The 14,323-nt window shown below is 38.7% G+C and overlaps 1 protein-coding gene across 1 annotated transcript in view; it reads left to right on the top strand.

Moving 5' to 3' along the window:
• ROBO1 (roundabout guidance receptor 1) overlaps positions 1 to 14,323 on the top strand; it is a 1,262,210-nt gene that overhangs the window by 803,027 nt on the left and 444,860 nt on the right. The window lies entirely within an intron of this gene.

Genomic DNA, 14,323 nt, shown 5'->3' with positions numbered 1-14,323 from the left:
TCCTCCTGCCCAGCATTTCTCATGATGTACTCTGCATGTAAGTTAAATAAGCAGGGTGACCATATACAGCCTTGACATACTCCTTTTCCTATTTGGAACCAGTCTGTTGTTCCATGTCCAGTTCTAACTGTTGCTTCCTGACCTGCATACAGGTTTCTCAAGAGGCAGGTCAGGTGGTCTGGTATTCCCATCTCTTTCAGAATTTTCCACAGTTTACTGTGATCCACACAGTCAAAGGCTTTGGCATAGTCAATAAAGCAGAAATAGATGTTTTTCTGGAACTCTCTTGCTTTTTCGATGATCCAGAGGATGTTGGCAATTTGATCTCTGGTTCCTCTGCCTTTTCTAAATCCAACTTGAACATCTGGAAGTTCACGGTTCATGTATTGCTGAAGTCTGGCTTAGAGAATTTTGAGCATTACTTTACTAGCGTGTGAGATGAGTGCAATTGTGCGGTAGTTTGAGCATTCTTTGGCATTGCCTCTCTTTGGTATTGGAATGAAAACTGATCTTTGCCAGTCCTGTGGCCACTGCTGAATTTTCCAAATTTGCTGGGATATTGAGTGCAGAACTTCACAGCATCATCGTTTAGGATATGAAATAGCTTATCTGGAATTCCATTACCTCCACTAGCTTTGTTTGTAGTGATGCTTCCTAAGGCTGTCTTAACTTCACATTCCAGGATGTCTGGCTCTAGGTGAGTGATCACACCATCGTGATTATCTGGGTTATGAAGATCTTTTTTTATAGTTCTTCTGTGTATTCTTGCCACCTCTTCTTAAAATCTTCTGCTTCTGTTAGGTCCATACCATTTCTGTCCTTTATCGAGCCCATCTTTGCATGAAATGTTCCCTTGGTATCTCTAATTTTCTTGAAGAGATCTCTAGTCTTTCCCATTGTGTTGTTTTCCTCTATTTCTTTGCATTGATCGCTGAAGAAGGCTTTCTTATCTCTTCTTGCTATTCTTTGGAACTCTGCATTCAGATGCATGTATCTTTCCTTTTCTCCTTTGCTTTTCGCTTCTCTTTTTTTCACAGCTATTTGTAAGGCCTCCTCGACAGCCATTTTGCTTTTTTGCATTTCTTTTTCTTGGGGATGGTCTTGATCCCTGTCTCCTGTACAGTGTCACGAACCTCTATCCATAGTTCATCAGGCACTCTGTCTATCAGATCTAGTCCCTTAAATCTATTTCTCACTTCCACTGTATAGTCATAAGGGATTTGATTTAGGTCATACCTGAATGATCTAGTGGGTTTCCCCACTTTCTTCAATTTAAGTCTGAATTTGGCAATAAGGAGTTCATGATCTGAGCCACAGTCAGCTCCCGGTCTTGTTTTTGCTGACTGTCTAGAGCTTCTCCATCTTTGGCTGCAAAGAGTATAATCAGTCTGATTTCAGTGTTGACCACCTGGTGATGTCCATGTGTAGAGTCTTCTCTTGTGTTGTTGGAAGAAGGTGTTTGCTATGACCAGTGCTTTCTCTTGGCAAAACTCTATTAGCCTTTGCCCTGCTTCATTCAGTATTCCAAGGCCAAATTTGCCTGTTACTCCAGGTGTTTCTTGACTTCCTACTTTTGCATTCCAGTCCCCATAATGAAACGGACATCTTTTTTTGGGGGGTGGGGGGTGTTACTATCCCTTCATGGGAAATAGATGGGGAAACAGTGCAAACAGTGTCAGACTTTATTTTCTGGGGCTCCAAAATCACTGCAGATGGTGATTGCAGCCATGAAATTAAAAGATGCTTACTCCTTGGAAGGAAAGTTATGACCAACCTAGATAGCATATTGCAAAGCAGAGATATTACTTTGCCAACAAAGGTCCATCTTGTCAAGGCTATGGTTTTTCCAGTGGTCATGAATGGATGCGAGAGTTGGACTGTGAAGAAAGTTGAGCACCGAAGAATTGATGCTTCTGAACTGTGGTGTTGGAGAAGACTCTTGAGAGTCCCTTGGACTGCAAGGAGATCCAACCAGTCCATCCTAAAGGAGATCAGTCCTGGGTGTTCATTGGAAGGACTGATGCTGAAGCTGAAACTCCAATACTTAGGCCACCTCATGTGAAGAGTTGACTCATTGGAAAAGACCCTGATGCTGGGAGGGATTGGGGGCAGGAGGAGAAGGGACAACAGAGGATGAGGTGGCTGGATGGCATCACTGACTCGATGGACATGAGTTTGAGTGAACTCTGGGAGTTGGTGATGGACAGGGAGGCCTGGCGTGCTGTGATTCATGGGGTCGCAAAGAGTTGGATACGACTAAGCGACTGAACTGAACTTATCCCTTTAAAGTTGTAGCCTCAGATGGCAAGTTTTTTAGAAAACAAACAATGTGGTGTTGGGAAACATGATCCCTGTGCTGTAATCAACATTCAGAAGTAATACAGTTGTCTTCTTTAAAAAAAAGTTGCACTTTTGCTCTTCTTACTCTTTTACGTAGATATGTCTCATTAAAGGTTGTTCTGTAATTTCTGAGATGTTTTCTCAACTGAACTCAGTAGTCTTCCAAAGTTATTTCCAAATGTGTAGGTGGAATGGTACATTTCTGTTCTCATCTCTGTGTCCATAGGTTTATTACTTTTGTTGTTGGTGTCAGTTGCTAAGTTGTGTCCAACTTTTTGCTGCCAGGCCTATGTCCATGGGAGTCTCCAGGCAGCAATACTGGAATACATAGGTTTATATGAAAATGAACATTTTCCCCAGTTTCGTACCCTTTACCGATAATCAAAATGGTATTATATCTCAAACTCTCTGTTATATGAGACCTGGGGTCACAACCTTAAAGTTTTTAGTCTGTCAAAATCTACTTGATAATAAATGTATTTCTATGCATTTATTGCCTTGCAGCCTACCATTCATTTGCATTTGATAATGCTATGTTAATTATTAATGTAGCTTAATAACATTATTTATTCCTCAGTAAAGGACTTTCAATCTTGATTTTCTTGATTAGATAAATCAAGATTATTAATCTTGATAATAATGAAAAATTATTGTTAACCAACTGTCTTCTTTGTTGCTATTAGAGACTTTAAAGCATGTTTCAGACATACCTGATAATGTATAGGAGCTTTTAACACAACATTCAGGTTGTGTACATATAGACAGGAAAATGATGTTGAATCACAGGAGTGAATTGTTGGCAGTCTATGAATGAAAGAAGTTTTCGTATGATGGGAGAAGGGAGAATTACATTTGAGAACTGATGAGGGGATTTACTTAGTCAGCAAACTCGCCCTGAAATAAGTAGCTTGCCAAAGAGTGTTGAAAGAAAGAATAGAATGTCTTGTTGAGCAAAGTGAAGTATTAGAAAGGTGCATCCAGGAGTGGTGATCTGATAAAATGACATAACTGTTTGAAGAGATGGATTTTACGGTTAATTGTTATAGAATTTCATTTATGACTGTATAATATTTTAGAGAATATTAATAATTGCATTCATTCTTTCGTTCATTTAATCGTCCTAGCAGGTAACAAATTATTTAAAAAATCTCATTCTTTGCACTTAAGGAAAATATGCTAAATGGTTGATTGCCCAATAGGTAATTTAATACAGGAGTGCCTTGTGAGCCTATGTTTGGACCATAAAGAGCTTCTGCCAAGTGGAGAAGAGGTGATAAAAAAATAAATTAAATTTGATAACCATAATTCTTATAACTGAGATAGTTACTTTTTGGTATATTCTCTGAGGGTATGTATGCATAGCAGTATACAGATAAATACATTTAAATATAATGATATATGTTTTATTTTTCTTAACCTATCAGAGAATCGTTTGGACACTATTTTAGAACAGCTTTATTTCTATGCTTCTACTCTCTCTGCAATATCTTAACAACTATTCGTTATCCTACCCTCATTACTTTCTGTGACAGGAATTATCTCCTCATATCATAGAAGATTCCAATTATAATTTTTGTGTAAATTTCCTCATTAATTAAGCTAAAATTCAACTCTATTTCCTATTCTACTGGACTCTGTTTTATCCTCCAAACTACCCATGGTAAATTCAGTCCAGTTTCTAAATGAAACTGTTTCCATTTTAAAGACAGTTAAGCTCTTTTTAAATTTTCTGTTCTCTGTACACAAGATACCCCTTTTCTTCCAATTTTGTTTTTTCCATAAAGAGTCATTTCACTTGGTTATGTTATTTTGTTGTTATTGTTTTTAATATATATTTTGTCAGTGCCCTAAAGTGTAACATGGATGTTGAGGATCCTGTTTTATTTTTTATTAAAAATGTAGATAACTTCTTCCTAGTGTTCAAATAAAGATTTCATTTGAAATTTCTGTCAGTAGTTAGCAATATAATGCTTTTCTGGATCAGGAGATTTAAAATATATTAATAAGCTAGATACTTATCTCCCCACCTTCATTTACCACTGAACTGTCTTCAGACTGCTCTTCCTGGTCTGAACTCATGATTGTTGGCAGGGAAGATAAGAAAACATTCAATTTGTGAGATTCTGTTTTTCTTTTCTGATAATATTTTATAATGGTTGAAAACAGATACCAGTACAGGGCCTATGAGAGCAAGGTGCTGTATCAGGTCTAAGGGATGGTTGACTGGATGTTGCCATGGAGATGTGTGGACTTAATGTACATACACTCTCAGAGTTTTCAAGAAGAGGCAAAAGTCTATGTTTTAAAGTAAAATTTCCCAGCTGACAAATGGGGATACTTAAGTCCAAATAATAATAATAACAACAATAATATGTCATCACAGCAAAGTGACCAACAGATTATCATTTTGTATTTATAATTTTACATCATCCATCTCATACAGAACTGACTTATTTGTTGGTGTTTGAAAGAAAGTGAAGTCGCGCAGTCGTGTCTGACTCTTTGTGACCCCGTGGACTGTAGCCTACCAGGCTCCTCCGTCCATGAGATTCTCCAGGCAAGAATACTGGAGTGGGTTGCCATTTCCTTCTCCAGGGAATCTTCCCGACCCAGGGATTGAACCCGGGTCTCCCGCATGGGAGGCAGACACTTTAACCTCTGAGCCACCAGGGAAGCCTGTTGGTGTTTATTCCTACTCTAAAAACATCAGTATCCCCTCACTCTCTGTTCTCTTCAGCATTTTAGAAGCTTTTACTTTTCTGGTGTTTGGTCATCCTCACTGTATTGTTACTAGCTAAATAGTTAGATAATGGCTTATTTATTTAACCAAAAGCTTCTGCCTTTATTGGGAGTTATTTACATCTTACAAACTGTTGAAGTTTGCAAAGTGAAGACAAAGTGATCAGTTTGACTGTTTATGTTTATTCTTTTGTCTTAAAGCTAACAAACAAAGAAAATAAAACCACAAGTCCTTTGATGAGCTAAGAGCCTCTGATGAACTTGAATAAATAAATATATTCTTGAATAAGAGGGGAAATTGTCAATAGAGACCATCTAAACGTTTACTGACTGCTATTAAGAGACACACCACTGTGTTGCATATAAATTACAGGTTGAGAACGACCATTAAGGAAATCTGAAGAAATAGAAGTAAAATTGGGGCTAAGGCTGAATTGCAAAGAAGCTTTTACCTTCTGCTTATATTTGTTGTAGGACCGTTTCTAAAACCTAGTTTCCCGTATTTGTTTTATTACTGGTTTTATAGATCATTAGCTGTTTGACAGAATATTATCAGGAGAGATGCTTAGTCTAAAGGGTCAGTAATCATTGCCAATTGAATATTAACGAGAAATGAAAATAAAGCATCTCAGAAATAATTTGTCAGTGAAAATGTTATTTACAAGATATTGATTTATGCACAGCTTTTAAGAGCATATCTAACATTTCTGTGAGGAAACTTTGTGCATAATTCATATGTATTTCTAAAATGGTGTTTGGAGGATTTCTTTAGGTGACATAGAAATGAGATAATTTGCTCAGGTGTTCAAGCTATACTGCAAAGCTAAGTACATATGGAGAAACTTTTGTTAACTTTAAAAAAAAAAAAAAAACCCACCAAAACCCAAACTGGTCATTTCTTACCAAATCTAAGTAAAATATTCCACTCTGGAGAAATTTCTTGTCTTCATGATGTTTCACTGTAAAGTAGGCAGAATTTCTTTTTTGTCTTCCAACGACTCATCCTGCTGGGAAAATATGGCAGAGTCCCATCGGGGGTCATTAAGAGCATTACTCATGTTAGACATCTATCGGGGCAGCCCTCCTCATGCTAAATTCTAGAGCCATGGCTTGCGAATAATATGAGATGCTCACAGGCACGAGGCAGGGAATAATGCTGGAGTGGAAGAAGGTCAAGCCACGGGCAGGGGAAGAGGTCAGAAGCAGTAATGCGCCCTGAGCAATGAGAGCTGATTCATCTGAAGCTGGAAACTGTCACCAGCATTTCATTGTCCACAGGAGGCATGTTTAAAGATGAGCATCATTTGATGCTCTGAGAAAATAGCTTGCTAATAATAATGGATTCTTCACCACTTCCATGTGTATTTAGAAATTTTTTCTCTAGTTGAGAACTGCAGCCTTTAAAAAAATGTAGTGAAAACCTATTGGCTAATTTGCCTGATTTGCTTGTTGATTTCTATTGTCCGTTTCTTGTCCCTATTCTTTCCAAATAAACACTCTTCCTTTTCTGTGAATCACAGAAATGTTATGTGCAATTTATTTTCTTTTTTTTTTTTTTTTTTTTGCAATTTATTTTCTAGTGAGAGAATACCTTGTCTTTGGATGTATTGGCCTTATTGATTTGATTGTATTGATTGCACACCTGCCTAATTAGGGTTCCTTGCCTATGAACCAAACTTCAGCCTCTTATTCCTCTGACTCTTCTAATGCTGTTTCTCAGGTTGGGACTGCTCTGTCTAAATCTGTTTCTTTACCTCCTTTACCTCCCTTTTCCCCCATCCCAACTGCTGTTTGGCCTAATGAATAAATTAGGTGTCTGTTTCTCCAGAAGCAACCCTTTTTCACCCCTTCTACCCATCCAGTGTAGATTGGATGTACTCCTTTTGTGTTTCCCTGGGGTCTTCCCCCACAGTTCAGTGATAAAGAATCTGCCTGCAATGCAGGAGATCAGGGTTCAGTTCTTGGGTTGGGAAGATCCCCTGGCGAAGGTATTGGCAACCCACTCCAGTATTCTTCCCTGGAGAGTTCCATGGGACAGAGGAGTCTGGCGGGCTACAGTCCATGGGGTCACAAAGAGTCAGACAGGACTGAAGCTACTTAGCATGCATGCATGCATTATGTGTTTCCCTAGCAGTCTGCAAAACCGTGACCTTACCCAGCATCATGTGTTTCATTTACTTATCTAGGTCTTCTTTCAAACTCTGAGGGTCTATAGCTACTTAAGTGTTACAACTATTCAGTGAATTAATTGATTCAGTACAAGAATTTATTTGCTTCGACAGGGGTTATAAAAGGAATTAATACTCCCTCTTGTTTTTAGATAAAATTTCATTCTTTTGGAAACAGACATGTGAGTAATTGGAAAGAGGAAAAACCTAAATTGCCAAATTAGTAAGTAATTTATAAATGGGAGCTCTCGGTAGTTTCTATTTACTGGATCCTACTAAATGGATTGGACAGAATTTTGTATTCTGCCTTTATGTGGAGTTTGTAGGTTTTGCTATGATTTTTCTAGAGACCGTTCTTAAGTGAGGGAAGCAAACATGACTTGGGTTTAGACTTGATTGACCCTGACTTTGAATCTGTCACTAAGTAGCTTTTCACCATGCCCTGAGTGAATTAGTTTCTTCACCTGTAAAGTGCTGGAATTGAAACTGATATTTAGGTCACTTCCAGGATTTAAATTCTGTAGTTTTTAACCTCAGAACAGGATAGTGAGCTAGATTTTTTACCTCTGAGTTTTTCATCAGTGTATCTTTCAGTGGAGTGTAGTGATTGTAAGGGAGTGAGCTTCAGAGTTAAAATGGTACAGAGGTTTGAAATCTGGTCTGATTGCTCCCCAGTCAAGTCACCATAATAGCTCATCTCACTTTTCTGTTTTCTTTATCAGTAAAATGGGAATAATAGGGTTGCTGTGAAGGTTAAGTAAGTAAGTGTTTAAAACAGTGTTTGACATGTTCTCAAGTCTATTTAAGTATGAATAGTGTTGTTTTTATTATTATTTTGCTGATTGTCCTCTTTATCAAGATTTTTTTTAAAGGGAACTGGTTTATGATTGTTGCTTGGTATAGACACTGATTTACAAACTTGAAACATAAAAATGATCCCTACAGAGATATCCCTCCAAACCTTAAGACCTCTTACCAGGAATTTGAAAGAATAGCAAACAAATACAAGTAGAAGAAGGGTAGATATTCTTAAGAGAAAAACCCCAGGGTTAATTTGACAGGTTGGAGACAGATTTCTGGGCAGATTGCCATGCCAATGTGATAGCCATTTCTATCTGAATAAAGCAAAATATATTATTGTTTACTCTGTACAAAAATGCCAACAATTAGAGGTTGTATCAAGTTGCTTTCCCCTCCCCAATTTAAAAAAAAATGTTAATGCCTCTAAGAGGATTAAGAGATTTGCAATTTACTGTGAATTATTTTAATCAGATTAAAGGTCCTCTTTTACTTGGAGTTCATCTCTTCAGCACTTGGGGAATGGAAGTTTTCCCTTGGAGGGTGGGATGGTGTCAGACACTGGGAAGTGTCAGGGGCGGAAAGCGGTGAGGCCGTTTTGGATCCCGAGTCATTTTGGGGGGCCAGGCTGGGGGAAGTGAAAGGTGAAGTTGGGGGCCAGGAGAGTAGTAGAAAAGTACCAGTAACAAACTTCCCATGTTAAAAATGTTCTTTGAATCCAGCCCCCTTCTGGACTACTTAAGTCGTTCCTTCAAGAAACGAAAAACCAAATTAGAAGCATTGATGCTGTGGTACAAAGACCTGATTTTCAGATGAGTCATTGTCATAAATTTGGGAAATTGTGTCCTTTTTAGAGTAATTAGGTGGGTAAGATTCCAGCCTCTTGAGTAGTTCATTCAGTTCATAAATAATGACATCACATTCTGTGTGTCTGGCTGGCTGTGCTCTCATCTTGGCTCTATCACTAGCTGTGTTAGAAAATACCCAGGATTTGTTTTAATCAGGTATGGCAAGACACGCAGACACAGAAGTGACGGTCGTGAGGTTTGTACTTAGAAATCCAAGAAACAGGAGGCACAGTCTTCCATGCAGGGACTTTGCTACCTGGAGAAGCACCGGGGTTGGTTGAGAGGCTAAAGGAAAAAGGAGAGAACTTGGGCAAAAGGCTTTCTTGTGGTTTTCCTGGGAAAGAGCTAGGAAGGCACAGTATGAAAGCTGAGAAGATTGGGGATTGACTAGTTTCAATGACTTCATCAGGCTGTCAGCCACAGGGTAGGTCTCTAGTTAGGAACATGGCCTTGGGTGATTAGAGCAGAAGGGCCAGCTGGAATATGTGGTTCAGCGTGTGGACTCTGGGTTGGTTGCTTTGTATTTGAAGAGTATGCCCTTCCGTGAGGGTTCGCTATCTCTAGAAAGTGAGTAGCAGTCATCTTTCCCAGTCAGCAAGGCCCCAGATGCCAGAGCTTCAAAATGAAAAATAAGAAAATAGAGATAATATACTAGTAAACTATGTACACTTGGTTATATTACTTAAGTTTTCTGAGCCTGAGAGTCCTCATCTGATAGTATCTTGAAGAATTTTGAGATTAAATGGAAACAGGCATTATTTTCCTCATAAGAAATACTTAATAAGTAATAGAAGTTCAAAGTCCAAAATAGGTAATATATAAATGAACCATTGCTAAGTTTCTGAGACCTAGTGTGTGTGCGCGCGTGTGCTTAATAAAATAAAATAGCGTGTCTGTTGATGAGACAAATTTTAAATTATGGTACTTATTCAATAAAGACATCATCTCAGGCTCACAATAGATCGAATTTATGTATAGAACTTTTACCTCCAAACCTTAGCACACATAAATCTTATAAATATTAGCTCATTGTATCTCTCCATATAAATGTATTTTCTGGGAAAGCAGCAAAATATTAGAATAGTGGTATTTAATGCTAATTAAGTATGAGTTAATAGTACTAACATCAGAAGAACTTTGAAGAGTATGGGGAGAGTTGTGGGGAGAGTTGTGGGGAGGTTTCAAGGCCAAAGGAGCCATCTGTCTATTTTGTCATGTTGCTCTTGGTTGCAGCATGGCACATCCCCCTTTATATTGCTGTATTTTGTCCTGGTCCAGTGTTCCCAATATGCTTGTCACAGCTGCTTACTTGACATGTGCTCACAGTCACTTTCTCAGGAAGCTGCTTTTCCTTCTTTACTCACAGACCCTCTTAAAGGCATTGTACTCTCTTATTTAAAGCACTGTATTAGCATCAGTATTAATTAATTTCCATAGATATTTAAATTCTGCTTTTTTACAATAGTCTCACATCTCGGTGCGGAGAAGGCAATGGCACCCCACTCCAGTACTCTTGCCTGGAAAATCCCATGGATGGAGGAGCCTGGTGGGCTGCAGTCCATGGGGTCGCTAAGAGTCGGACACAACTGAGTGACTTCACTTTCACTTTTCACTTTCATGCATTGGAGAAGGAAATGGCAACCCACTCCAGTGTTCTTGCCTGGAGAATCTCAGGGACAGAGGAGCCTGGTGGGCTGCCATCTCTGGGATCGCTCAGAGTCGAACACGACTGAAGTGACTTAGCAGCAGCAGCAGCACATCTCTGTGAGGGATGATCTATGACTGTATTACAGAATTTAGGACCCCAAGTAGTTGCTATTGGAGAAGGAAATGGCAACCCACTCCAGTATTCTTGCCTGGAGAATCCCATGGACAGAAGAGTCTGGTGGGCTACAGTCCACAAGGTCACAAAGAGTCAGACATGACTGAAGCAACTTAGCACAGTAGTTGCTCTGGGCTTCCCTGGTGGCTCAGTGGTAAAGAATCCACCTGCCAGTACAGGAGATGAGGGTTCGATCCCTGGGTTGGGAAGATCCCCTGGAGAAGGAAATGGCAACCCTCTTCATTATCCTTGCCTGGAGAATCCCATGGACAGAGGAGCTGCAGTCCATGGGGTCATAAAAGAGTTGGCCATGACTTAGTGACTAAGCAAACAACAACAACAATCAATAGTTGCTGTACACTTAGCGCATAGTAGGTAGTCAGTAAACATTTGTCTAATGGACAGAGACTGAACTGACATTTTATCGTTCTTAAAAAAAAAGTGTATATAATGAAAAAATAATAAATCCTCCCATAAATGAAAGATAAATAAGGCTATGTTATGTGCTATTTCAGCTGTCCTTTATGTTAATTATTTTTTCCATAAATGGAATAGTAGAGAACTCACAATATTTGGGTTTACCTTCAATAGTGCTAAGAAGAAAGATTTAAATGTTTGTTTCTTTTAAGAATCTATAGGGATGAGCTCTATATTTGAGGTTGTAGAGAAACATCTAGAGAATTCAAGAACCTCAAGTTATTAAAAAAGGAAAATTTAAAAACCGATGCATTGCTGAAACTCATTCATAAATAGGTGGACATAAAAGATACAGTGCAATTTTCTCTTATTCTTGAGTACTTGCCATTTAAAATAATGATTCCTGGAGAAGGTGAGGGACTTCTAAGCACTGGTAATCTGAAGATGGATTTAGTTATGGTCCCTACACATGAAGTTCACACTGTTTGATAATTGAGGGAGCTATATGATAAACTAGAATGTGGTGAAAAAAATACATATGTTGTACAAGAAATGCAAGAAGGGAAAATATACTTCCAACTAGATCAGGAGTACAGAATAATTGAAGTAAGTATTGAAGAATATCCTTTTTTCTGCTTGTTTGTGCCTCCTGCTAAGCAGAAGAAACATGTATGTGTTAGCAAAAACAAGATAAATTGTGTTGAATGCTGGGGAAACTGGAATTAGTTTGGAATTAATTACAGATCAAGTGCTGGTAAGGACAAACTTGTGGTCAGAATATGAAGATTCTCTTATTCCATGCTAAGTAGACTGAATTTCATTATGTGGCAGAGGAAAGGTTTTTCGTTAGGAAAAGACCTGTGTCTTGGGTGGGATAGAAAGATCTCCCAACCAGTGGCATGGCCAGTGGATTGAACAGGCAGAATACTATAGGCCATGAGAAGACTTGAAAGTGAAAGTGAAAGTCACTCAGACATGTCCGACTCTTTAAGACCCCATAAACTCTTTTGAGTCCATGGAATTCTCCAGGCCAGAATACTGGAGTGCCATCCCTTCTCCAGGGGATCTTCCCAACCGAGGGATTAGACCCAGGTCTCCTGCATGGCAGGCAGATTCTTTACCAGAGCCACCAGGGGAAGCCCTGAGAAGACTTGGAAGGCTATTAAAAGGGAGAGATATATATAGAATATTGATGGAAATGAAGCAAATGGAAAGGTACAGAGTTTTTGGGTAGTGGAATGGGTAGTGGAATTCAATAAATTGAATTGATAGAATATATGCAAGATGAAGGTATTTCATGTGACTCTTAGAAGACTTCCTGGGCTAGGATTTCAGTAATAAGCAAGAACCGTTTGTTCAGAGAAACAAACTATGATTTGTACCTTGGTAGATTGAGCTTATGATGCCAGTGAGTTGTCCACTGGAGCATTTTACAATGCCTAAAATGCCAAAAAAAACCCCACTTCATCTAGATTTGAAGGGAATTTTTAACTTAGAGATACAGCTTTGGGAGAAACCTTGCTGTACGTGGTAAGAGAAGATTCCTCTGTGAGAGGCTAGAAGGTTAGGAGTGAATCAGAAAGAAGAACATAAAATAAAGAGTGCCTCCTGCCTCCTTTGTTATTATTATTATTTAGATTACAATCATGTGAACCTGTATATACAATTAGAGGGACATATTGTTAAAGGGAAAATGAAAGGAAATGATCATTTCCAAAGTTCAATTTTGAACAGGTTCATCCTTTGATAAATACATTGCAATTTCAGTATGCTTCCCAGGGGGCTCAGTGGTAAAAATCTATCCAGGACACCAAGGTTTTATCTCTGGGTCAGGAAGATCCCTTGGAGAAGATTTTCTTGTACTTGTCTGGGAAATCCCATGGACAGAGGAGCCTGGCGGGCTACAGCCCATGGGGTCACAAAGGAATCAGATATGATTTAGCGACTAAACAACAACAATTACATTGCAATTTTGATATGCACTATTGATTTAGGAAAAACATGGAGTCTGGAGTGGATTCAAGTTGTAACTTGAAGCCACAAATATTTGCTGAGTAAGCACTATGTAACATAATCTGGGATAAACACTGGAAACATAAAAGTGATTCAGACAAAGCCTTAGGCCAACGGACACCAGATTGCATGAACGCTGATGTATGATCTTAGATAAGTTTTGTTCTTTGGAATTACAAGTTTTTCTTTCTTTTCTTTTTTTTTAAACTGGCTGGTTCACCCTGCTTGCAGAATCTCAGTTCTCCAAACCGGGACTGATCTGTGGGCCCCTGGCAGTGAAGATCTGAAATCCTAACCATTAGGACACTGGAGGATTCCTGGAGTTACAAGCGATTCTGATTTTGAGGTTACAGTGTTGGTTCATGATCATGCTATATGTATTCAGAAAGACTTTCTGGCAACGAGTGTGGCAAAAACATTATGAAGAAAGATGTTTAAGGGCAGGCCTGTGGTAATCGAATGAAGAAATTATACGCTCACAGAATCCCTTAGTAGGGAGGCAATAGAGAGGTCTGGCCCAATAGATGTGTGTGTGTGTCTACTAAGACAGAGATTCATTTATGTTCACATATTAGGGCCTTAATGTGTTTCTCTTCTTGCTTGCAAAAGTCACCTACTTACTTCAGCAAGGCTAAACTAGTTGGTCTTTCCAACTTAAGTCTCATCTTTCAAAGTGCTGTTTCTTCTTCCTATCCTTCTGTCTAAATTAGTACTCAACACATATGAGGCAGGCCAGGCATCAAGTCTAGAGGGACATTTTGGACTCCTATCCCTTCCATTCCATCTTCCAGTTTTTCAAGTCTAGGTGAATTGAACTTTCTCTGTGCTACTGTGCTAGTCTGGTATGCCTTATTGTAGGACTGTATAAATTTTATTGTGTTATATTATTTGTTGCCAATGTCAGATTCTGAATAATTGGAGGCCAAAGAGAATTTTTTTTTTCTTCCATCTGTATATGCCCTGGAACTCAACAGTATTTTTCAGTTCAACCTGAATGCTTCATGTATTCAGCCAATATTTAGTTACATGCTCCATGTGAAGCATAAAATAACAAATCACTGATACTAGATTCATTTATTCTTTATTGAAGGCTTAGAAGGGACCAGATACTGTGCTGGGTGTAAACCAAAATCAAAACAACAACAAAAGTTTTTTGCATGGGTGCTAAATTACTTCAG

The sequence above is a fragment of the Bubalus kerabau genome, chromosome 2 (genome assembly GCF_029407905.1).
Source record: "Bubalus kerabau isolate K-KA32 ecotype Philippines breed swamp buffalo chromosome 2, PCC_UOA_SB_1v2, whole genome shotgun sequence".
Lineage (NCBI taxonomy): Eukaryota > Metazoa > Chordata > Mammalia > Artiodactyla > Bovidae > Bubalus > Bubalus kerabau.
This window is presented reverse-complemented; position numbering and strand designations above follow the sequence as displayed.